Below are 25,860 nucleotides of genomic sequence, written 5' to 3'. Positions count from 1 at the left end.
ATCAACTTACTAACACAAATGCACAGGGAGAGAAGAAACATAACGATGAACAGCAACTTCCCTCATGATACATAACCTAAGCAGCTCCTAGGTTTAAAGGGGGGAAAAAATCTCTTATTTGTTCCAGTTGTCTATGCCAAGCATTTTGCAGTGAAACACCCCCACAGTGTGTTTCAATGAGATCTCATCTGGGAAAGACAGTGTTACCTAGGGACAATGGCACTTCTCACGCCTGTTTCTAAGCCATTTTAAAACAAGTAATGCATGCAGGAATATGTTCAATGTATTTTATAGCAGAGCAACATGGTGCTGTTATCAGCTTCCTTGCAAGAAATGGTAATGTGTATTCCTATAAACACAATGGGGTTGAGCACCACCTCAGATTCATTCAGATGCCTCCCAGCATTGAGGCAATTCTCCCACAACTGTCTATGAATCTACCCATAGGTTATAGCAACCAAGGCTCCCCAACCCTGACACAGACCCTGCTGTGGCCCAGCAGCATCATGAGCAACTGAACCTTGCAAGAATGTCATAGTTTCCACCATCAACCTTGGAACTTTGCTTGGATTTCATTCTTAGACTAAGTGCCTCAAGATGATGTGAACATGCTAGCGTTTTTCACAATTACATATACATATAGATATGAAAAGAATGTAATTTTGTCCACCCTCTCCTAAAGAATGAATACAGAAATATACAAAAACGAGGAGGGTGGGGACAAACAAAGAAGCAAGCATTATGGTTCCAGCAATGGTCTAATAGAGAAAACAGATTGGGAGAACTCTGACTGGCAATAGTACTGATTCTAAAAACAAAATTTAGGATATCCTTAGTGAGGAAGATAATACATTTAATTCTTCCATTTCTTTTTCCAAGAAGATTTCCCCCTAGGTTGTATTGCTATACAGCTCATATCTAGGAAGAAATGGAATTCTCAGAGGCAAAGTTGCAGCATAAATGCCTCTGTAGGTCTCATTTTCTTCAAAAGTAAAAATTATGTTTTGTTTTTTTTTACATGAAAGGGAGCTCTGTAGGGAAGAAATATAACCAAGATGCTTTAAAAATGAGATGGGGAAAGAAGAGAGAAATGTTCCCTCATGTTAAAGCACCGATACTGCTATTTAGGGGCTATGTTGATGAACATAAGTCATCACATGTACTGTGCTGGACAACAATTAAAAGTTGCTGTTCTTGGCAGCAAGGAACTTCTTTACAATTGTCAATACATCATAGGAGTAACTCACATTCCAATGTTCATTGTTTATTGAACGTAAACCTATTTACCCTATAGATATCTTAATGATTTTCCTGAATTAACTTTTTAAAGGCCTGATAAAGTATTATATGCAAATTTGAAAACTTTGTTTCTGCCAACACAAAGTAAAGGTTGCAAATAAGGAAGGGAATAACTAATGTAATGCCAAGTATTTCAGACCAATAGCAGTAACCATGGAGAGCAAAGTTAAAGTCCAAAAAGTCCATAAAATTAGAAACACAAAGAGTACCACAGTGCACAAAAGAATGACTGAACTTGTCATAGCTTGGGATAAAGCATTCGCCTTGGGGATTTATAATCCCAAAGCAGCCATCATTCTGATATTTGGTTTTATTTTAGTTTCCTTTTACTTTTTTTCCTATGGTCAGAGAAGCATGAAATAGAAAACTTCTTCCTGTACTTAGCAGATGATAGCCTCTCTTCATAATCTGTTTTAATAATTATAATCAATTATAATTTATCTGTGGTCGAACCCTCCTTTGACTCAAGACACAGAATTTTCTCATATGATGATCCAAGGGAAATGGTAGCTCCTATATGAATATGGATCTAAGTACCCTAAGTCAAATATTACAAGAAAAAAAAACAGCTAACAGAATTCTAATTATCAAATGCCAAATAAAGAAATACTGGGTTTAGTATGTTTAAGTATGAAAGAGATGGTTGAAAGTAAGACCGAAGGCAGAAGAGATTATTTGAAACCACATATTGTTAATTAGATATTGAGTAATCCACCCTTATTGTAATCCCTCAAAAGATTAGCCTTTTCTAGAAGGAAAACTTTAACATGGGAAATATATCTGAAAATGCACACAGCTCTCTGATTCCTTTTATAATTTCCTGCAATGTGGTTCAGATGGAGACACAGTAAAATCAAGAGAGTAAAAAGTTATTGAAGGAAAAAATGAGCAAAATGAACAAAGCCGAAAATGTCAGCAATCATCGTTTAAAAAAAATAAATAATGAATGCAAAAGAGGCCAAGTTGAAAGAACAAATAGTTGAAAATAAATAATATGATTTGGAAAATGAAAATCCTTTGGGAGTCAAATATATTATAATGAATCTCAAGTAATATTCTCATTCAAATGCTCTCTGGAGTTCAGGATTCACCTTTACATTCATACACATTCAAAAGCTTGACAGAGCACCAATAATCCAAAATCTTCATCCATGTTAAATAAAATAAATCACTTCCACTTCATAATTCTTCAAAAAATGATAGAATCATTCTACAAATAATTCATAAAACAAACCTATATTCCTATAATCTAAAATGCCAGATGAGAGGAGAAGGTTGAATTTGAGTAGACTTAATCTCCATATTTGGAAAGAACCACATATTCTGTTATTGGTGTACAACTTTGTTTTTTCTTACTTTTATCTGTTGGACAAAATAGAAGTGTCAGGATGTAGCATAAAAAAAAAGTTTTCCAAATTTTAGCAGGCAAAACTAATATAACTCTTGATCTAAAACAATTTATAATTATGTAAAAATAGAATATGGAAGAGAAAAGCTTCATATATATATATAATTTCTGAGGTATAAACAAGCAAGGACTTTGAAATGGAAGATGTGACATATTCCTCTTTATAAGACTAAGACAAAATAGAACATCAGTAGTGTTTTTTATATACAAGTAGAACTTAAAGTTTTTACAACTAAATATTTCTTGCACAGAGTTACTAATTAAATATCAATTTTCCTATTAAGAATGTAAAAAGGAAGATAGACATAATTAATTAGATTTTAATGGATTTTTAATCAAGAGATTTAAATATATTAATTTTACAATTTCTAAGTCTAAAATGAACTTAAAAATACATACCCTAATAATTCAGTTTCAGTTAGCACATTACACTTAACATATTTAACAATGTAAAACACATATTAGTATATTGGCAATATTCTTTCTAGCTTAATATTTTGTTTTAATATTGTATCTTGTCTTATTCTAATATTCTATCTTAATACTCTTTCTTATTTATCTTATTCTATAAAACCTCCAACTGAATCTTCCTTTTCTTATATTTTCTTGAATTTTTTCCATTATGTGCTAATCTATTTCTCTAAGATTCTACATGAAATATCTTCTATAGTACTTATTTTGTTTCCTAGGGTATGTCTTATTTTTATGCCCTCTCAATTTGGAAGGTATTTAACACATAATGTGAGTTTTAAGTACTCTGCAATTAGATATTACAAATTTTTCCCTTGACAGTTTGTGCTACTGAGGATGGAGCACTTCAGAAAAAAAAAAGCATTTTGGTTTCTAATTGAAATTAAGTATTAAATATTTTTCCTTCAACTTTGAATGAATGATAAAAAATAATATTTCATTTTATAAATATAAATAAAAATTACTACTATCAATCACAAAATCTTTCTCTTTAGGATAATGATGCCCTGGTGGTATAAGAAGACACTTAAATGGTTCAGTATAGTGCTTACTATCCTGAAAGCAAGCTAATGAAAAGGTAAAATTGAGGACTGTGATTTGAAGCTGACATAGGCAACAGGAGAGACTATAGCACACACATACACTCACACACACACACACATGTGGAACAGAACACACAAATAGACAAAAAAAGGAGGTGTTAGCAAGCATCATACTTTGTGTTCAATGACCAGTAGCAAAGGGGGAGAAAACATAAAGCATTTAAGGAGAATGATTTCTAGAAATGGAAATTTTAATTAAGAAAAATCATCATTGACACACAATATACACGTAGAACACAAGAATAATCTACTTTAAAGCCTATAGATACTTCAAAAGGAGTACTTTATAATTAAAGTAGGCTTTAAAAAGTTTTTTGTTCAGCTGTATATTTGACAAATATGAAGTAGTGGTACTAAACGTTGCCCATAATTAAAGCAAATGAGAGAGCAAAAAAGCAATTATTTGGTTCATCAAATGATTGATTGCACTAGTTTGAAGATAGCAAATATCAGATTAAATTTTCTCCAAACTTATTAGACTTACACAAGGAGGGAGGGGAGATGGTAGAGGCAGATAAACAAAATCTCTGTTCAACTTTGATGTATTAAAATCTAAGTCTTTTTCAGATAGTCATCAATTTATTTGCTAAAAGTAGTATAATTATTTGAGTCTCAGTTGCTCTTCTCTAAAATAAGAATCATTAACTACTTTGAAGAATTGTTTTACATGTGAAATAAGGAAAGTCAATGTTAGCAGTATTCATGAAATCATGAACAAAGTAGCCATGTTCCTTGAAATAGGTAATAAATTTAGTTCTTGCCCTTCAATTCTGTAGTCATTGTTATAGTGTTCTTCAAGGTTATCTTTCCTCATCTCTCCAAGTGAGGTACTCATTTTCCATGTCATGTCCTTGGATACACCTTGTTGGCTGACAGGCTGTACAGGTTCAAACGTAATCCTCTATGTGTGCAAGAGTATCTGTAAAGTGCATGCTCTCTAGTGTGTATAACCTGGGACAACTGTCCTCTTTATCTCAGGAATTACAATGGAGAAATATAGAGGGTAAGCTCATGGAACACAAGATAGAGGGAATTTTGAGGGAGAGAAGGAAGTTGATATGAAAAGAAAGACCAAGACAAAATGACTGGAAATGTGGACAGCAAAAGACAGAAGGAGGTCATGATAAAAGAACCATCTCTTATCTAGGAAGTAAGTAGAACAGACATGCACAAATGATAAAAGAGTAACAGAGTCTAGAAATTAAAAGTTTGGAAAAATGGTTCATCACAATCTCATTCCTTTATGATTCCTAGACATGCATCAAGACCAGAGTTCTTCCATTCAAGAAATTCCTAGTTTTAATGACTTCTCTGTCCCTGTGTCCCGAGGAGGTAGATGCTGTTCTTGCATTTCTCCTATCTTTTTATTCTTCGGATAAATGGAGAGTTTTCCTTTGCAAACAAATAAACGCTTCCAATATCACTAATATGGCTGGGGAAAACTTTAGGCAGGTTGAAGATTTACCAGAAAAAATAATGAATTAAACTAGAATGGTAAATTCATCATTACATTTGCCTCACCCGACATGCCTAGTGCTTCATGCATTATCATTTTCCTGAAGTTACTCATGTTGTCCCATATGTAAAATGTCATGTTCACTACTGTACAACTAGTCAAGTCTCGCCTACTTATAAGATGTCACTAAAAGCCACCTATCTTCCTGATCACAGATCATATAAACACATCTTGACTACATTAATACTGTTTCCCCAACGCTTACTACTGCTATATGCTGTCTTAAGTTTAAATCTTGGATTATTAGTTAATTCATTCCTATTTTACCTATTCTGGGAATATACCTAACCTAAAATAATACCTTCTGCTGAGAGCAAGAACTAGGACAGATTTTCTAAATTCTCTTTGTTATCAACATAGAATACCTCCAGAATCACAATGTAGAAATTCTATAAATAAGTAATAAAAAAATCAAATGACTGAATGAATAAAATTTAGGATGATTCAAAAGCTTCTGTAAAAGTGTTTCCTATAAGAAACTTCCTTCATTTTTAATGAGTAATTCCATGGTGTTTGCACAGCAAGACCTGTGATTAAACTTCTGTTCCTATTCACTATAGGGAAGACTTGACAATCATCATTTTCTTCATCAAAAGAAGTCTTAGGTATAAAAACCTCCTTTTTGGCAATAATTAAATCACATAGCCTTGATATTTATCTGGCTATTTTACAGCTGTGTGTCAAGGAACTCAGATTGACAAGGTGGGACAGAGAAGGAACTGGGTGAGGAACTCAGAATTACTTGTTTTCACATTCTTCTTTAGTTCAGAGGAAAAGAAAAAAAAACATCTTCCATCTCTTTCCTGCTTGCATGGTCAGTAGACTGACACTGATTTTTTTTTTTGTTCAGGAGACCAAGCATGTGGGCAAATCACTGGGAGAAGTTCAAATGTCATGTACATTACTGATGTTGACAAGCCTAACTGCAGGACACAGGGGAAGCAATTCTAGCTGGGGTAAAGCTGGCATTTTCAGTTTTTTTTTTTAATATCAGTGCTCTGACAGTTATCTAAAACCCTAGTTCCTGAGGGCTTTGTATGTAACAGCCAAATGTGAGACCAGGCATATACAAGAGCAAGGATGGAAGATTTTGCTTGAATAAAATTGAGAGTAGCTCATTATGTTTTGCCATTTGTCAGATAAACTAGAGTTGGAATACACTAGATTTGATATTCATGGATTTTTTTTCTTTATTCTACCATCGCTTTTTCAGGGTCTAGACAAAGGGAACATGAGGGTGCATAGCAAGTAGCTTTGAAATGTGCTAATAGTGTGTAACCTGGATCTCTTGAGTTTCTGTGCACATGTGTGTGTTTCCATTAGATAGTGTGTGTGTGTGTGTGTATGTGTGTGTGTGTGTGTGTGTGTGTGTGTTCACTCATTTTAACTGACTTCACTCATATCCCAACTATGGATTGTAACCTACTGTAGAAGTCAATAAAATGATTCAATAGGAATATAGAAGTTATAGCACCTAAAAATCTAGGTGCATGTATAGAATCACCTGAATTTGTTTACAAGGTCTTTAGGATACAAAGAAACGTATGGCCACATCTTTGAAAAATCAGGGTGCCTTCCTGTTCATCCATATTTATGCTACTGCCTTAATTTTGTTAAATTATCTTTAAATCATGAGAAAGTATGGTAGGAGTGTCATAGGGATATTGTAGTGTTTCACATGTCTAAGCCTCTGAAATTGAGCTATAGCATTTGAAAATAAACAGTTGTAATTTAAAAGTAATATGAAGACATTATAAAAATTGTGAGAATATGAAGATATTCAGATTGAATTTGCACAAGAAGAGAGGGCATTGTTACTGTGCATGTTTTTTTTCTATTTCCTTAAATCTTTGACTCATTCTAATAGAACAAGAAGCTTGATGACTTCAGACTTAAAGCTGGATAGCCATAAGGATGTAATTGTACAGCATCTCCAAACCAGACTGAAATGGTTATCACTACCTTCGATTTTTGCCATAATGTTTTGTTACTTTTACTAACCAAACTGGTATGTTCTATTTTTGTCATTTTCATTTTAGAGATGATCTTCTACAATTTGGATTATGTATAACTTCATCCTTAATTTTATTGGAGTGTCAATATATTCAAATTAAATCTCAAAAATATCCTTAATTTATGTTTAGAAAAATAGAGTTGGCTTGTCTCTGTTATAGAAAAAATGTCTTATCAGGAATGAAAAGATCCATGTCATTTTAGGAAAAAGTAGATGTAGACACTATTATTGCTTTTTTGTGGGTCATGGGGCTTGAAATCTAGGCCTGAGTGCTGTCCCTGAAATCTTCAGCTCAAGGAAACTACCCTCCCCTTGAGCCACAACCCTACTTCCTGCTTTCTAGAGTTAATTGGAGATAAGAGTCTCACAGTATTTATTTCTGGGTTGGCTCTGAACCACAATCCTCAAATCTCAGCCTCATGAGTAGCGAGTATTACAGGTGTGAACTACCACTCCCAGCTTAGTAGACACATATTTTGTGTTTAAAGTTTGATTATTTAGATCATAATTTCCATGTGTTATGTGCTACGTTAAAATGTGATGTGATGCTATAGAAATAAATTAAAGTTTTAGTGCATGTCTCTACCATAATAGTGGAAATCATCACATTGGTGAATCTACTGTGTCCACCATTCATTTTCCCAAATATTCATCTTTGTCTCTTCTCTTTTCTGATACCTCAAAACCTACACTGCCTATGTCAAAACCTAAAATATGCACTGATCACTAATGCAAGAGAAAATGTCAAAATAAAAGTGGTAAAGGAGCTAAGCACCAATGGCTTATGCCTATAATCTTTGCCACTCAGAAGACTGTGATTGGAGGATTGTGGTTCTAAGCCAGAACAGGCAGGGAAATATGTAAGACTCCTGTCTGCAAAGAATGGCAAAAAGTTGAGATTGCAGCTGTGGCTCAACTAGTAGAGACAAGGCTTGAGAAAAAAATCTCAGACCTTGAGTTTAAGTCTCAAGAATCAGTTTCACGTGCGCGCGTGAGCGCGCGCGCGCGCGCACACACACACACACACACACACACACACACACACACAAAACAACAACAACAAATAAAGAACAATATATTAGATAAGTGCAGATTCCAGTGCAGCAGTCCTGGAATAAAGTTTGTGTGTACATTGTTAAAGAACTTCCAACTGCTGTGTAATGGATAATAATTCCTTAAATAATTATTAGCACTTATTTTAGGATTAAAAAATATAATCAAGACTTCTGACTATGTTATGTGGAAAGAGAGAATCAGTCATTGAAGAACTAATGAAAAATATTATAGGCAGAGAGAAGGAAGTTATTTGAAAGGCTGTAAGAAATAAGAGTGATGAACAGATTAAAGATATGAAAAGTGTTTCCTGACTTAAGTATCAGAAGATAACCAGAGAAAGTGTCAAGGTCATGTCATGAAATGTAGGCTTAAAGAAATTGATTTGATTTTCAGCATTAAGTTAAGCCATTGAAGAATTTAAACAATGATCTCCTTTACATTTTCTAAGGTCCTTCTGGTTAGGAGATGGAGCAGAGACTACAGAGTAGAAGCAAAGTTGCCAGCTGAAATCTATTGCAGGTGTCCAGATGAGAAATGATGGTTGGTACAATCAGGATGATAGCAATGGAGATTGAAAAAAGAGATAGATTAGGGAAATGTTTTGCTTTTGTTTCCACTTGATGGATTGGTTGTAAGAGGTAAGAGAAAGAAAAGGAATTTAAAAAAATTCTCTCTTGTTTCTTAGGAACAGTTGCTGGGAATAGTCTGCCTTCACTTACTTTTCCTCCAGGAATGATGCAGATACAGGAGAGGGAATGAAAGCTTCAATTCAGTTTATGAGAAAAAGAGACATGTGTGAGGTATCTTAAAATCTCAGAAAAGGTGAGAGATGAAAATAAAAACATAAAAGTATGTAATGCATTCCTGAAGATGATACTGAAAGAGAAAATACAGACTATAAGAAGGTAAGCCTCGTACATTTTCTTCTACCAGAAATATTTGAAATATGAGTGGAGGAAATCCAGAATAGTAGGTTAAGACTGTGTAATTGCTGAGGTAAGGTAACTGTCGTGAGTGGGTACTGTATTCAGTTTTAAAATGAGACTTGTTAGGAGATTATCAGTGGAGAATGGTGCTTTGAAACTAACTGCTGGTAATTATGTGCATACACACAAACATGTGTCCACAAACACACAAGTTTATACATACTACAAAGGCTTAATATAGGATTAGAGATGATGAGTTTAAAAATACCTAGTCACACAATAAGTTGTGAAACAGGTAGTCACAAAACCAATGGATACCCACAAAAATAATAACTCAACAGCAGGAAATATTTCTGTCTCCAAAGTGTGTATTTTTTCTGCTCTGTTTCCAGCTCTTACCAGCTGTATCCCTATTGGATGGGAGAATGTGTTTTGTCCAACTTTGTATATACATAATGAACCATGATCTATATGAATATATGCCCTTGGGAATAATGAGGAGGAAATAAAGAAGAAAGGAAGTAAAGAAGAAAAAATATAGGAAAGAGGGAAGAAGGGTAGAGTGAAAATGGGGAAAAAAAGAAAAAGAACAGAGTTCTACCTCTAAATCACATAGAATAGTTTAATTTTGTAAGTTGAGTGAATCTATTCTTTCTATATCCTCCCCTTTTCCCCCCTCTCTGGGTAAAATACATGTGGCTATCTCCTCAGTGGAAATTTTGTAAGCATCTATTTTACACCTGGTGAATAGAGCTATCTTTGCGATAAATCCTGTCATCTTCTTCCTTCTCATTATTGAACTCTCATGATCAAACTTAATAAATACTATCTGCATTTTTAATAAAACAAAGTGATCATTGTCAGAAACTGAAGCATCAATATGCGTTAAAAATATATTCTTACCAAAATTTTGGATCCCACTGTTAACAAGTCTCTTTCCTTATGAATACCCTACTTCCTTGCATAGTCTCTCTTATTTAATAAAATATCTTATCAATAAATACCTCTTTATTTACATTTGGATATTTGGATTTGACCCTATTTTGCCAGTTTAATAACTCTTTTGCACAACCAGTACATCTAGCCAAACCAGTCATCTGTCTTCAAGTTAATGCCCAATATCTAGTTAAAACAAAAGGTGGTAAAACAATTCACTCACACCTTCAGAAATCTTGTGGAACTTCTACCAGTGATTTGTCTTAGACAGGTAATGCAAGAAAATAATATACATCCTAAATATTTAAGGTGAGTTGCTGAACTAAACTACGTCATGGGTGCCAGTGCACAGGGTAGGAAGAAAATGAACAGGAGAGCTAGAAAATGTGAGTCTGAGACCTTTTATCTCCTGGCACCTCTTGGCTTCCTGGGTATTTGGTATTGTTTGTCTCTTGATTAGTGAGGTGTCTCTAGGTACATTAATGTGGAAGGTTGGATGTGTTTGACAATAAGTCAATGATTCTTTTTGACACAATTTTAATAGTACTGAAAAAGTGATTGTAAGATGAGACTTTTTAATGGGATATAGATATAAGTGACCTGCTTTTTATGACAAAGGTCAATGGTATTGATGGGTAGTGTAGAGAAGATAATTTCCCTGGTATGGTAGGTGACAACTTACATGATTCATGAAGGTATCTCTCTCACACACACAACACTGTTTTTGCTCTCTGCCACAGGGAGGAAAGAAAACTGACTCTAATAATCTCCTCCTATTGCTACTTCATTTGAAATGAGGAAAAGGTGATGTCCCACAATGAGTGACTCAACAGTTCGTGGTGACCTCTAGCTAGCCGAGGCCTATGGAATGTGACAATCATAGCTAGAATGATTTATCTTTTATTATGAAGGAAAATGGATACATGTCATTCCAAAGGGACATACCAGCAGTGAAAGAGCAAAGGCCGATTGCAGAGATGGGAGGAGTACAGACATCACAGCTGAACTCTAAGCCACATCCACTTGTGTCTGTGTATTACATGCAGATCAGGTAATAAAGTACCAGACTCGGATTGGAAGAATTAAACTTTCTGGAAGGGTCATGGCAAGCAGAATGCAGGGAACTTTGTGGATAAAGGGCTGCTCTGGAAGTAGCAGCTACTGACCATTAGGTTGAACTTAGAATTGATGGTTAATCAGGAAGTGGACAAAGAATACATTACACATCTCACAGCAATAGCTACTACATGAAGGAGTAAATCTCAGCAGATGTTTCTTGATCATGGCTTACTAGGTTTTTCTTCGCTGAACCTTAGTGTTCATGATGACGGTCAGTATAGGAAATGTAGAGTTTGGAGAAGACAGAGAATGTGGGAAAAAAGGATAACATGAAAGGAAAAGACTTGAGGAGTGGCAGAGAACAAGGGAGGATATAAACATGAGAATAATAGAATTTGCACATTGGAAGTGTTCAGGAAACTAAACAGTCCCCATTTCACCTAGCATACTGGAAAGACCTTGACCAAATTAAATTTAAACCTTTATAATTTCTCTCTTTTTCTGTCCTGGAGACTGAATCCTCCATACCAGGGAACCTGGCATATGGTAAGTATGTGTTTTGCCACTGAGCTACTATCCTATCCCAATCTTCCTTTGCATCGATATACCTTCTTGAGCATCTCTCTCAAACCCTTTCTGTTTATAATTAAATAAATTTATATTTTCACATTTATTAATTTTAAAAAATTCTTTCTTCACCCTATGCAACCTATATAATATATAACCCACATTTTAAGAATTGTAAATATTTGTCACCTCAAGGTGACCCATTGTCTTTGGACTCTCTTCTCACTTTCCTCCCTGTCTTCTTTGACAAGTTAGAATAAATTGGTTCTAGTAATTCTGTGTGTCTTTGCCTTGTGGCAATAGCATCCATCCACAGTCCCTTGATTCTTATTCCCAGATCCCTTTGCACTTCCCTACCTACACATGGCCTCTAAATATTGGGAGTTCTCAGGATTTTAAACTTGGTCTCCTTATCTCATTCATATCAATCTAAGGTTGGAAATAATTCCCAGTGGGAAGCTTCCAAGTTTTCCACAAATGGACTCATATACATTCCAATATAACCTTCCAAAGTATATCAAACTTATTTCTTATTTGCATTTATTACCAAGCTTGTCATGACTCATTTATAGGTCAGAATCCCCATGGTTTTAGCAACTCTCTGGGAAGAGTGAGTGACTTACTTTTGCTCTTGTAACTTCAGGAATGAATTCCATGCCTGGAAAAATTATATATCATCAGAAAACGTTTTGAAGTAAGGAGATTACTTAATTTTAATGTTAACAACAACAGCAACAACCACAACAAAAAGCTCTGATATTCTGAAAACTTTTAGGTTATATATCGTTATATGGAATATATTTAAATTACGTTAGTGAATTAGTGTTAGACATCAAGATAAATATATGCTTCTAAATCCAAAAATCTCATTGTGATATTATGATTGCTGTGAGATTATGAATAGATACATAGAAGCAAATATCTCCTTTTATTATTTTTTTCTTTTTTAAATGGAGTAACAGGTATGTACGTATGTGTGTGTGAATATTATACAAGTACATTATAAAATAAATGAAAATAGCATAATGGAATAAGTCCACTAAAATGTAATGAGGATGTGCTAAAATATTAATCTTAGATAGTGTGTTTACATAGTAATATAATGGAGTATTTTGAACTTCTTCCAACTATTACATGCATATAAAATATCACAATGAAATAATTTGTCAAATTTATTATAAAACATTCCTGTAAAAAATACATAAATATTAAACTTCCAAATCCTCTTAAAGTTACATGAAAAGTATGATGTAATAACACATAATAATTCCACTGATAGTTCTTTTAGAATTTTACAGCTATTAGATATCTAGTTATAAAAGATATGTGTAGCCAGGCACAGTGATTCATGCCCATAATCCAAGCTACTCAGGAGGCAGATATCTGAGTATCACTGAGTCAAAGCCAACCCAGGCACTAAAGAACCTGAGACTCTTATCTCCAATTAACCTCTAGAAAGCCGGAAGTGGCACTGTGATTTCAGGGGTTGGGTGGTAGCCTTGAGCTGAAGAGCTCAAGGACAACACTCAGCCCAGAGTCCAAGCCCCATAACCGACAAAAAAAAAAAAAAGATATGCCTAAAGATATGCCTAAATTTCCCTTTATCTATACCTCTTACTTGTTAGTTGATTTACATTTAGGTTGAAGAATCTATGAATTACTGAAAATAAGCTCAAAACATGGTAAGCATGAAATATGGTTGCACAGCAGAAAAAATGTATAAAATTGTACAATGTATTTTTCCTTTCTTCACAGATATCTAAAATAAAATGTTATTAACATCGTTTTAGCACTGAGAAAAATAATGATAATTATGTTGGCATAACAGCATGTTTGTAATCCCAGCAATTGTGAGTTCCACTAAAAGAAAGCAAGTTTGAGGGCAGTCTGTACTCTAAACAACGCATATCTCTGGGAAAGAAAAAACAACTCAGTGATAACAAATGTTAATTAAATTTTTCATCACAATATTACCCCTTTTGGTTTTAGGAAACTGGTCTCTAGGTTCTAATTTGCTAAGAAATATCTTGTTTGAAAGAAGAGATCTGCAAAATAGTTGTAATTGTGGACTTTTCTTCAAATAAACAATAGAAAAAATGTAATAGGTAAAGGATGAGATTGTGTGTGAAATATGGTTAATGTAATCATCATTTTCCCCAAATAAGTCTTAAGTAATGGAACAGAAGAGAACATTGAGTCATGTGTTCACGAATACTTTCATGTTTTCCTACAAGGCATCAAAAAATTCAGAGAATCAGAGAATCTTTATGCTTAAACGGGGTTTTGGTGATTGAACAGCCTCAATACCTCATTTTACACTTGAGAAAATTGAAAACTGATTTCTCAGGCTCAAACAAAGGAAACTAAGCACATAATTTTCAGTCTCTCTGGCATTGGTGACTATTCTTCTTTTTCCAAATACCAAAGCCAGTGTCATTCACTTTCTCTAAAATCGCATTTTCCTTTCACCCCTAAGCAAAGGATGAGCCTCAGTCAGTGAAGTTCATTACCCTAACTTCCCCTATCCTTTCTCCCTTATATTTCTTTTTTGAACTCAGACTTACACCTGTTAGACACACTCTCAGCTGCTGAGGTCATGACCCAGTCTTTTTTGCTCTCATTTTCAGATAGGATTCCTTCCAGTGCTTTGCCTGGTCTAGCCTCCGATTACCATCTGCCTACCTCTGTCCCCTGAATAGCTAGGATTACAGTCCCTTCTGGAACATGAATTTCTCTTCCCTAATACATACTAAAATAGTGACAAATATTCTCCATTATGATTCTGATTAGGTGTTGTTTGTTCTTCTACCTCAGGATCTACCTTCATTCCTTCATAACCATGGATTTACTTCTCAGCCCTTCTCTAAGGTTTAGCACAGTGCTCTGGCTACAGATGGAACTTAAGGAATGTTCACTGTAAATATGAACAAGAACATCCCATCCTATGGGTCAAAAAAAGAGATAATAATGGATTCAATTGTTACTTCCCACATGGCAGTGCAATTTAAATTATTTTAAATTGTGTTTCATTTTATGCACAAATAAATAAATGTGTTTCTATGCATACACAAAGATGTCATGAAAGGAAAAATGAAAGAAAACACTTTAAGCTAAAAATTCTACTCCAGTGACTAATTCTTAAACTGTGTGAAATTATTTTTATTGAGATCCCTGAGGTAAATGCAATGGGAGCTTGGCTGACCACGTACACCTCCAAAGTGTTGTGGCATATTCACCATAGCCAAATCATCGTCAGAACTTGTGTAATGAGAATTATTGGCTTAGGTGTCTCTGAATTATCTCTTCTGGTAATGTTGAGCATGAGAGGCTGCTACGCTTTGGCTTTGGCTGGATCTTTGAAAAGCACTCAGTACTCCATGCCAGTGATCCAATCTAAACCCTTGTCAATTTCCTTAAACAGAGAAAAAAATCATGATCCATTTGACAACATGATATATATTAGAATAATAAATTCCTCAAGGGTTTTAATCCACATTATTTACTAGACAACCATAATTTGTAATGTTTACTTTAACACTGGCTCTCAACAAAACACTTAGAAACACTTAGCATTTTGTCCCTGAGCTGTTTGCATCTGAAATGTGGACTGCTTAAATTCATTGTGCAGAAAGAATTTTAGTACATTCTTTTATCCCATCTGTTACCTCTACCACCAAGTCTGAAGCCATAATTGGACTGGGATATCTGGAGAATCTCCATTGCTGTTGGAATAAGACAATGCCTGCCAGAAATCATTGTGTGGTTGTTAGAAGACAAGAACTTCACCATGACTCCAAGTGAAAGAAAAAAACAAACAAACAACAAACAAAACCGACATGATATTTATAAGTAAGGAAGTCCCTGCTGGAATACTTTCTTTAAGCTCTAGAGTCTTATTTTTTTCATCATCTGATACACTTTGCTGGTTGCTTTAGCATTTAAAATGAATTAAGTGCTATTAAACCCCATTTTTAGGTAGTTTCATCAGTACAGCCTAAGGGGATATAAAGCAAGGAGCTTTTTGTTTTTCTGGCAGAAATCCAGATACTAATGGTGTTAAAATGCCTTCTTATTGCATTTAAGTCAGTAGTTAGGTCAAGTAGACAAACATATTTTAGAATATGTTTAAATAAGCACTCTATTTAGTGTTTTTTCAATGTACACATTGGCTTTTCCTTATTCTCTCTCCTGTCTAATACTGAAGGTGACGTGGTTTCAAGCACAGTGGATTTTGTGCCTGGAGAAATCAAAGCTTTCAGTTAAAGGCTGAAGACCTGAGACTAATGGCAGTGGGAAGAGCATGATGTGGAAGCCAAGGGAAAGCACAGAAGACAAAAGGGATGAAGCCAGTGGCAAGTCCTCACTGTATAGGACCCTAGAACATCAAGGAGTCCTATGTTTCTGTTTATGTCAAATTCATAGAAATAAAATTGGTTGCCATATGGTATCACTGAAGCCATTGAATGAGGTCTGTGGCATTTTATTTGTAAGCACCTCACTGTAAATGGCATGTGAACATGTGTTTTTCTCTTTTTTTTTTTTTTGCAGAATGGAGATAAATTTTAAAGAAAAGAAAGGAAATAAAAGGTGTAAGGGTAGATCATTTTTACAAAATATAGAGTGAGAATCAGCAGTTCTTGCCAAAAAATAAAAATTGAGGGCTATGAAAATCCCAAAATTATATATGATGGCAAGTTGATGGACTAAAAACAAATGAAATCTTAGAGCAAAATGTGCCTGGAAAAGCAAATCCTAACGTTTTGATGGAAAAAAGAATGAGCGATAAAGAAAACAGAAGATAGTGTGATTTAAAAAATGTTTTAATGAATACCATGGGGCAATCAGCTTTTTCAGGTAGTTGTTAGTAATTGAATATGCATTTAGTAGGATGGTGAAACAAGAATGAAAACTCAGTAAAATAACTATATATAAAAAGTGGTTGAATGGTTTGATGGATAGATGGATGCATATAAATGTGAATGGTCAGGGATCTCCCAATTCAATGGTCAATAGAAAATTAGAATCAAACTATCGGACTTAACATTGATCAAAGACAATATCGTAGTGTAAGACAATAGTAAGGACATGCAGTATCCCTCGTAAATCATTGAAAAGTTAACATAACCCCCCCAGGAAAACTTCTATACTAATACTGCCCCCTGATAGGTTTTAAAGGAAAACCTGCCAGGAAATTTTCTGTATACAAACTAATGATCTAATCATGTACCATAAAATTTTTTTGGAAATCCTGTATCGGATGAATAAATAATTATTTAATTTATGAAGTGTATATTTGTTTGCATTTAGTGGTGTTGATGTTTGAAATTGACTTCCTCACATATATAATCTATGTGCTTTACCAATTAACCCATGTTACAACCCCTTTTGTCTTTTAGTAATCTCACATAGGCTCTATTCTTCACGCATACATTACTAAATAGTTCTCCTACCTGTACCCGTCTACATAGCTCGGATATACTCAAATATTGTTATGCCCAGATATTTTTTGAACTAGTGAGCATATTGTTATCTTTTCCTCTAAGCTGTCCATGAACCAAGAACCAGCAGATGTCTGCTTTCAAGGTAGCTGAAATTAATCAAACACTGATTAATCTTCCTATATTAATGATATGTCTAGAATCTCTTCCTTCATTTTCTGAAAATGTGAGAAATAACTTTGGGACCATCCTTATCTACTAATAAAATTTCATTTTAGGATAAACATTATGTTTGTAATTCATGCTCTTCTTCTTCCCTATCACTCAAATATATGAGGATTTATCTCATATATTAATCTCCATGCACTGTTTTTCAGCCTATATCTAATAGATGCGGAATTTGTTTCTTTTTTCCCCCCAAATTTTGGTACCACAATTCAGCAATGCCACATTGTTTGTTTTTGTTTTTCTATTATGTACACTTTCTGTGGGTGATATATTTTATGGCCTGTAGAATCTTGCCTGGTGGCTAGAAAAGAAATAGTGAATAATATACACTTGTTTTCTTGATTAAAATTATATCAATATTTCACACTTACAATTTTTCCATCTGTACTCACTGGAATTGATATTTTCCATTAAATGCAATTCAACTTCGATCTATGTTTTCAGTAGATTCTCAGTGTTCCCATATGTTAGGAGATATGTAGATCTCAAGGGTATGTCCATCAACTATTAATTTTTACTCTACCCTTGGAATCATAAGCTAACAAGATTAAAACCCTTTTATGTATCCTAAGATACTCACTTGTAAAAATGAACTAATTTGACACTATGTAGAAAACATTTGAGACATTTTAAAAGGTAAAGTGAGTGTTTCATTTTGAAAATATATTTCCACAAATTATAGCAATACCCATGGCTGTCACAGTCACAAAGCAGGCAAAGCTATATGTGTTGTACGGTCAGAAAGGGAAGTGTGGACATGTAAGTTTAATTCTTCTGGAGAAGTTGAGATTTTAATGTGCACAGAATCCATTTCTTCTTCATTATTGTAATATTCAATTGGACTAAATTATCCTGAAACAGCATTTGATCATGCAGCTACTGAATCTGGCTTCATTTACTTTAAGGTTAGTAAAGTCACAGTTTAAATTGCTTAAGAGTTTGGCAGGATCAAAGTTCTCTCTTTTCTTTATTAAGTTCTTTACTGGTAAAGAGTCAGAAATGAGCACAAGAACTGGAAGGTCAGGAAGGAAGAAATACTCCTAATCTTTACCTCCACTTGTAAATGTCAACCACACAGTGAGATAAAAAGAAAAAAAAATAAGATGTGATGCTTTAAAATTGTCTTAAGTCCACTAATCCTCAAAGCGAATCCTAAGTCATATTGAAAACTATGAAAATGAAAAACATCCATTTGGATAATTATTTCACTAAGTGTAATAGAGACTCAGTCTCAGCAATTGTATGCATTAGGAATATATTATTGCCGACCTTTACATTGGTATTCAAAGTGAATTGAGGTGAGTGTCCTAAAGAACATAACAAGAATTACTCGCCTTTCTGGAATCACATAGGAAAATCTGTTCACTTTCAGATGATGGGAAAATCATAAATGAGTTAAATGAGAGAACCAAGAATTAATAAATGTACTTTTGAGGAGGGGTTTCTGAATTGATTAGAATCCTGAAAAGATTAGATTGGTGCTATGGTGGGAATGGCCTCAGATAAGAGATCAGAGAGCAAGTTAAAACATGGGGACAGAAGACAAAAAGGTCATACAGATATGATATGCCAGAATGCAGAGCAGCTATTCTCCAGAGAGCAAAGAAAGTTTACACCCTTTACCTGGTACAACGTTAGAATCAGAAGCAGTATTTTAGTAATTATTCTACATATCAGGATTCACTTCTGGATGTGAACTGTCAAAAGGCAGAGGTAAGACAATGATGGGAGCATGTACTAAAGCCTTCAGAAAAGGAATGGTGGGAGTGATAAAGTGCTTAAGAATCCACTGCAAGACACAAGACTGACTATAAATCAGATCAGCTGCAATCTCTATAATCTCTTCTTACTAAGTATATTGTATTGTTACAGCATTTTCAGATCTTAAAAAAAATAGACACCAATGCCATTACAACAACCATGAACTACTCAACCATTTAATACAATCAGGCTACAAAAAGAGACAGACAATTTCATAGAAGAAATAGTCTGTCCTCCAGAGAAAGATGCATAAGCAATTGGGGATGGTGATGACAGGAAGAAACTCAGTTTTGATTTTCAAGAGTCACAAGCCAAAAGATCTGTTTGCAAAGCGTTTCTGACTTTGACTTAGGATTCGCTTTGAGAGCATGCAGATGGTAGCTCTGAGACCAGCATGAGCAAGATGACTTCGTGAGCCATGCCACCTTGTTCTATTTTTTGAACAATAAAGAATTGAAATCTCTTTTCTTGAATTTGAAATGGGAGTTTCACAGTGTGTAGCATTTTCACATCAACATCTGGAAAATCTTGGAATTAATATAATATAATTCACTGTGCTTCTAAACTGGGAGTTTTGGACATGGAAATGGCACCTTTTTTCAAAGAGTACCAATAAGAAGATTTTAAGAGCACTGTGCTATAATTTCTCAATGACAAAGTTAAGCTACAGATGTCCCTTGACACGGTTTAAAATCAAGAGTGTATATTTTTATAAGGTATAGAAAATAACACTTCCTTCCCTGGTTGGAAAAGTTTACCATATACAATGGCACTCTAATATGCGGGAAAGCTGAAGGACAGAAGCCCAAGACAGAAATGCCATCAAGTGCAAACATTTGAAATCATCAGGAAGCCTCTTGAAAGCAAATTATGTTACTGTGTGTATTTTCACATCTCTCTTAATAAAATACTTATAACTTTATATATGGCTTTTAGGACATAAGGATTAGAGAATATTAAAGAGAAAAAAATAATGATTGCTTAGCGCTGGCTTACTACCCTTTTGTTGAAAACTTCTGAAATTAAATCTACAAGTTAAATAGAAAGACATTTATTTAAGGAAGAATACTGCTCTCAAATTTGTGAAGTGCCCTAGGGCTCATTGCTGGGATTCTTTATCTCCTCTCCATAGGTAATCTCATCTACTCCCTTGGCCTTAAATTCATCTATATGATAATGACTCCAAAACTGTATCTCTAGCCTTGACCTCTCCCCTCCTCTCCAGGCAAGTATCTCTAAGGGATGTCTAATATGCATCTCAGATTTATCATCTTCAAAACAGAACTTTTCACTACCTTTGCCATCCTTCATCCTCAGTCTCATCCTTCCTCAGTTTTTCTGATCTCCCCTAGCTAACTACTGCAGCAGCCAAGCAAAACCCCTGCCTACACCAAACACAGCAACTTTTCTGGTTCTTTTCTCTTTTCCCATGAAATTCACAAATATTCCCAGCTCTGTTGGTTCTTTCCCTCTCTTTGTCTCTATACTTCTCTCTATCCCTCTTTGTCCTCCTCTCCCTCTCTCATATCCTCCTCCTCCCTTCTCCCCCCCACTCTGTTTCTTCTTGGTGTATTTTCTTGACCAGAAACTCAAGGACTCTATAGTAGTTATAAACTAACACGTGCCAGTCTTACTAAAAACTCAAACTAAAGTATCTATGAACAATAATATCTATATATCTGTCTTTGACTTATAAAGCCCCAATTAATTTGGCCACCCTCTACTTCTGACCCTACTTGATAATTCCGCTCTGGGCTAACACATCTGTATCACAAATTGTATATTTTTCTGTTTCTGTATTTGTACTTGTTGTATTCTTATCTTCCATAAACCCTTTGCCTCCTAATTTTTACAAGGTCAGCCATTTTTTAATGAAAAGTAAGTAACTTATCATTTCTATTTGAATAGAGTCATTGACTACACCATTCGCAATTGTATGGCCAGTGTCTTGTATTCAGAATATATGTAGCGACATTCAGTAGCCACACACTTTCTTTCACACTTCTATGAGTAACTAGCTAATTAAAAGTGTACCCATTTTGAACCAAGTCTTTTCTTTGAAATAGATGGACATGATATTAATATTGGGTGCTATAGGATTTGGTACTTTATAGTTATTCAATAACCAAATTTGGATAGAAATGCCACTGAAGGAAATAAAAATGAAAATACACCAAAGGTAAGGATTTCTCTCCAGCCTTAACTCCCCACCCCCAGGCAGTGTCGTGGGGCTTGTGGCCTGGGCCCCCTCAGCTCAAGGATACCTCCCTATTCCTAGACTTGGGCCCTGTCCCTGAGCTCTACAGTTCCATAGCACCACTTCCAATTTTCTATTGGCTAAATATATATAAGAATCTGGCAGATTTTTGTGCCTGGGTTGGCTTTGAACCGTGATCTTTAGATCCTAGCCCCCTTAGTAGCTAGCCTTACAGGCGTGAACCACCATGTCAGTCTTTCTTTCATTTTTTAAATTGTACCAGTTCTCAGCAATTATATAGTTCAGCTACTAGACCACAAGTTTCTGGACAACTGGGTAAATGCCAAGTAGTGGAATTGCTGGGTCATAGGGGAGCTCTAGTCTTTTGAGGAACTGCCATACTGCTTTCCATAGTGGTTGAATGAGTTTGCACTCCCACCAACAGTGTAGTAGTGATCCCTCCTGGCCACATCCCCTCCAGCATCTGTTGTTATTAGATTTCTTGGTCCTGGCCATTCTAACTGGATTGAGGTGGAATCTTAGAGTTGTTTTGATTTGTATTTCTTTTATGACCTGAGATGTCGAGCATTTCTTCATGTGTCTATGGCCATTTTTATTTCTTCTTCAGAGAAGACTCTCTTTAAGTTTTTGGCCCATCTTTTAATGGGATGGTTGATAATTTGGAGATTAGTTTTGGAGTGATTCAATTTTTTGAGCTGTTGATATATTTTAGATATGAGGCCTTTGTCCATTGTATGATTAATAAACATCTATTTAAATATAATTGTTTTATTTCATTAGCTGTGGCTGATCATTTATTACTCTGACACTAGTAGTCAGGCTGATAGAGAACTATCACCATTAGGAAAGCTGGAGAATAACTCTTCTCAGAAATCTTTTACTACCTGATTCCTTCCCTGCCCCCTCCCCCCACCTCATAATCCACTGTTCTATACTTCTGTACACCACCACATGCTTTAATTCCGGGAGATATAAAAATAAAATGAATTTAAAGGTGAGGTTAAAAGAATTCCATTCTTGCATTCATTGCTTACCAGAATAAGAGAATAGATAAAAATTAAAATTACCTCAGATTCCTTATGACTAAGAAATCCTGTTTTCTTTTTACTAATAAAGGAGAAATTTTCTTTAAAATTGATTGCTTCTCTCACCTTACAAGTCCCCTTAAGACATTCAACTATGACCAATCTTCTCTTCGTATTCATGTGTATGTATTTGCTCAGTTAGTGAATTCCTATATTCCTATTTAAAAGGATTTAAGATGTTAGAAGTTCCCTATTCTGTCAGAATATTATTTCTGAGGAAGGACAAAAATAGGTGATTGAAACTAAAATAAGTAAGAGAAATAAAACAGATGAAAATAATTCACTAATTTTTCATGCATAAAAAATGATAGTACCTTTAGAAACATTTTCCAATTCATTTCTCTCTGCATCCAACAAATAATAATAATTAATATTATTTGGCTTTAGTGCATTTAGTGATTTTGTCATGGTTTCAATTTTAAATGATCCCCAAAGCGTAAGTCCTGAGTCTTTCTCACTAGTCTGTGGTATTATGGTAATATGATGGGACATTTAGGGTGTGAGACATTATGGGAGGAATTAAGTCTTTTGGACCATGTCTTTGTAGTGGATATTGGGAAAGTAGATCTTTCCTCTCTCTCTGCCTCCTAACCAATATGAACTGTATACTTTGTCCAAAACAACGGAGCCACAGACTATATACTAAAACTTCTGAAACTGTGAGCCCAAATAAAACTTTCTGCTTATTGTATTGTTACTTAGGATATTGTCATAACTTTAATAATGAGCATCTCATTTGCATTTTATCAATGAAAAAATAGCAAGGCCTGATATCAATCTGCCACTCTAAATCAGCAAGATTTGATGAGTATTTAAGCACATATTTGTATTTTGCAACCACTTTAATGCTTTACCCTATAACATTTAGACAAAATGTCACATGGTCCTCACATGAATAATTCTAGACTGAGGAATTTTGGTATAGACCAGAATAGATTATTCGTTATGCAATACAGTTGTCACTGGGTTTTGTAAAAAATTCTACCCATATTTATGTCCCAATAACTTCTAACAAAATATGCTAAATGCTTGTTAAATCTTAAAGACAAAATGTAAATCTCTGTTCTCTATGGGCAAAATGTCATCATCATGTCTCCTTTCTTCCTCAGGTTAAGCATTTAATTATTTCAACAATACCTCGTCTGATGTGGCCTGCACTTTCCCATCCAACTGCTTTTCAGTTTGTTCTCCTGCATTGATCAATGTCCATTTTAAAAGGGCTCACAGAATTTAAAAAATAATGTGAAGTCATCATTGAAACAGTGGGGCTGTCAGGCCATAAAATCCTAGGCCACATTCAAATTTCAGCCCTATGTCATTGCTTTGACATGGGTATCATCCTTGCTCAGTTAAAGCTGTGACCATATTTGGTAATAAGTAAGATACCTTTCATCTATATCTATCTATCTGTCTATGTATCTATGTATGTATGTATGTATCTATCTATCTATATGGTTCATTTGTTGTGAAGAACAAAAAAAAATCACTTCCTTGCCAGATTAATCATATATAGAGAAATTGGAGGTTAAACAAACAAACACAACTGTTGTGGAAAATGCTTTATGTGTTTAGGGGAAAAAAATATCATCCACCATTCTGTTGTGGCACGGAAGTGGCAGAATAATGAACTAAGAGGCAGGAGAGAGTACAGCTCACGACATGGCTTGTTTCGCCTGAACCCTCCTTTGGATGAGTTAATGATCACTATCATGATCATTGATGGCACCCATCGCTTTGAACAAGTTTTAGTTAGAAGCTGAGGCAGCCTTGTTGATGTAAAGTGAGTATGTGTTCTTAACTATCCCTCATAGCATATACCAACTACAGGTGTCTTTTTTTAATTTTAGTTTTTTGCTTATCATTTTTTGTTGTTGTTGTTTCATTTTGGAGACAGAATGTTCTGCATTCCAGGCTTGTTGAACTCACAATCCTCTTGTCTCTGTCTGTGGAGTGTTGATGTGAATGTCCATTCTCACCTGGAATCCACCTATAGTTTTAATACACAGCACTTGGCTCATTAACAAGTAGACAGAGATATTGAATACCCACAGACCAATGTAAATCCTGTATCTCAATCAATTGTATAAATTATGCTAACAACCATTTATCCATGAATATTTTAGATATGATTGTTAGAACATTTTGGATGAACTTAATTTTTCCATCTTATGTATCTCAAAAATCCTAACAGATTTTTCATCAAGACCTAAAAGAGATAATAAGATAGTATTTCTTTTCCTTGGAGAATATTAAATTATTTCTAATAAAATAACACAGTTTAAATCTGGACAGACTATGGCCGCTTCCATCAACTTAAGGCATGTTTGATATCCCTGAGAAGTTCCATTAGCCCTGTCTTTTGCGGGTTATTTTTAGAATTGTGTTTTCTCACACAATATTTTTATTAAATGTTGGAAAATCTCTCTCTCTGTCTCTCTGTCTCTGATTTTCTGTCTCTCTACCTCTCTTTATATCTCTCTCATTGTGATTATGCTAGGGCTTGAGCTTGGGGCCCAGTACCTCAGTTTATGAATTTTAACCCTTAAATGCTATCACTCAACCATATCAGCCACAACACCTCTCGGGCTTTTGTTGCTGGTTAATTGCAATTAAGTGTCTCATGGAATTTCCTGCCTGGGCTGGTTTGGAACAGTGATTATTAGATCTCAGCCATCTGATTACCTAGGATTGCAGGTGTGAGCCACTGGTGCCAGCTCCTTCCATTATTAATTTTTTATGAAAGAAATGGTATTCTAGTTCAGTTTCAAATTCCCAAGGGAAAGTGGAATTATTTTTGGTTAAGTTTTGTTTGTTTGTTTGTTTCATTCCCTAAGAGATATCTAGACTAAAAGAATGCTTTCTAATTTGGAAAATTCACAGTATTCTTAGGATACTCTTGCAGCATAGGTCTTGGCCAGTTTGTGGGTGTAGTTAGACTTATACTAATTTCCTTCCTTCCTCATTCTTGCCTTCCTATCATCTCTGATTCCCTCTCTTCTTATTTCTGTATTTCCTTCATCTGATTCTTCCTCTTTTCTTCTTCAAACATGTGGTCCCTATAGAAAAAAAAAAGAAATTTCTAATAATCTTGAATAGTTTACTAGAGCTAAGCACCAGCCCAAATTCTCTTTCCTTCTGTTGCTTTTATTTTTGAAAACAGTTTGACTGTCTTTGTACTGATTGAAATAGAGAAACAGCCTGGTTTTTATTTCAGAAACCAGATTTATTACTAGAATTCATCTTTTCTTCACCCTCAAAGGAAAAGAAAAATCTGTT

This window comes from Megascapheus bottae, chromosome 19 (assembly GCF_031878675.1).
Source record: "Megascapheus bottae isolate mThoBot1 chromosome 19, mThoBot2.hap1, whole genome shotgun sequence".
NCBI classification, from domain to species: domain Eukaryota; kingdom Metazoa; phylum Chordata; class Mammalia; order Rodentia; family Geomyidae; genus Megascapheus; species Megascapheus bottae.
This window is presented reverse-complemented; position numbering follows the sequence as displayed.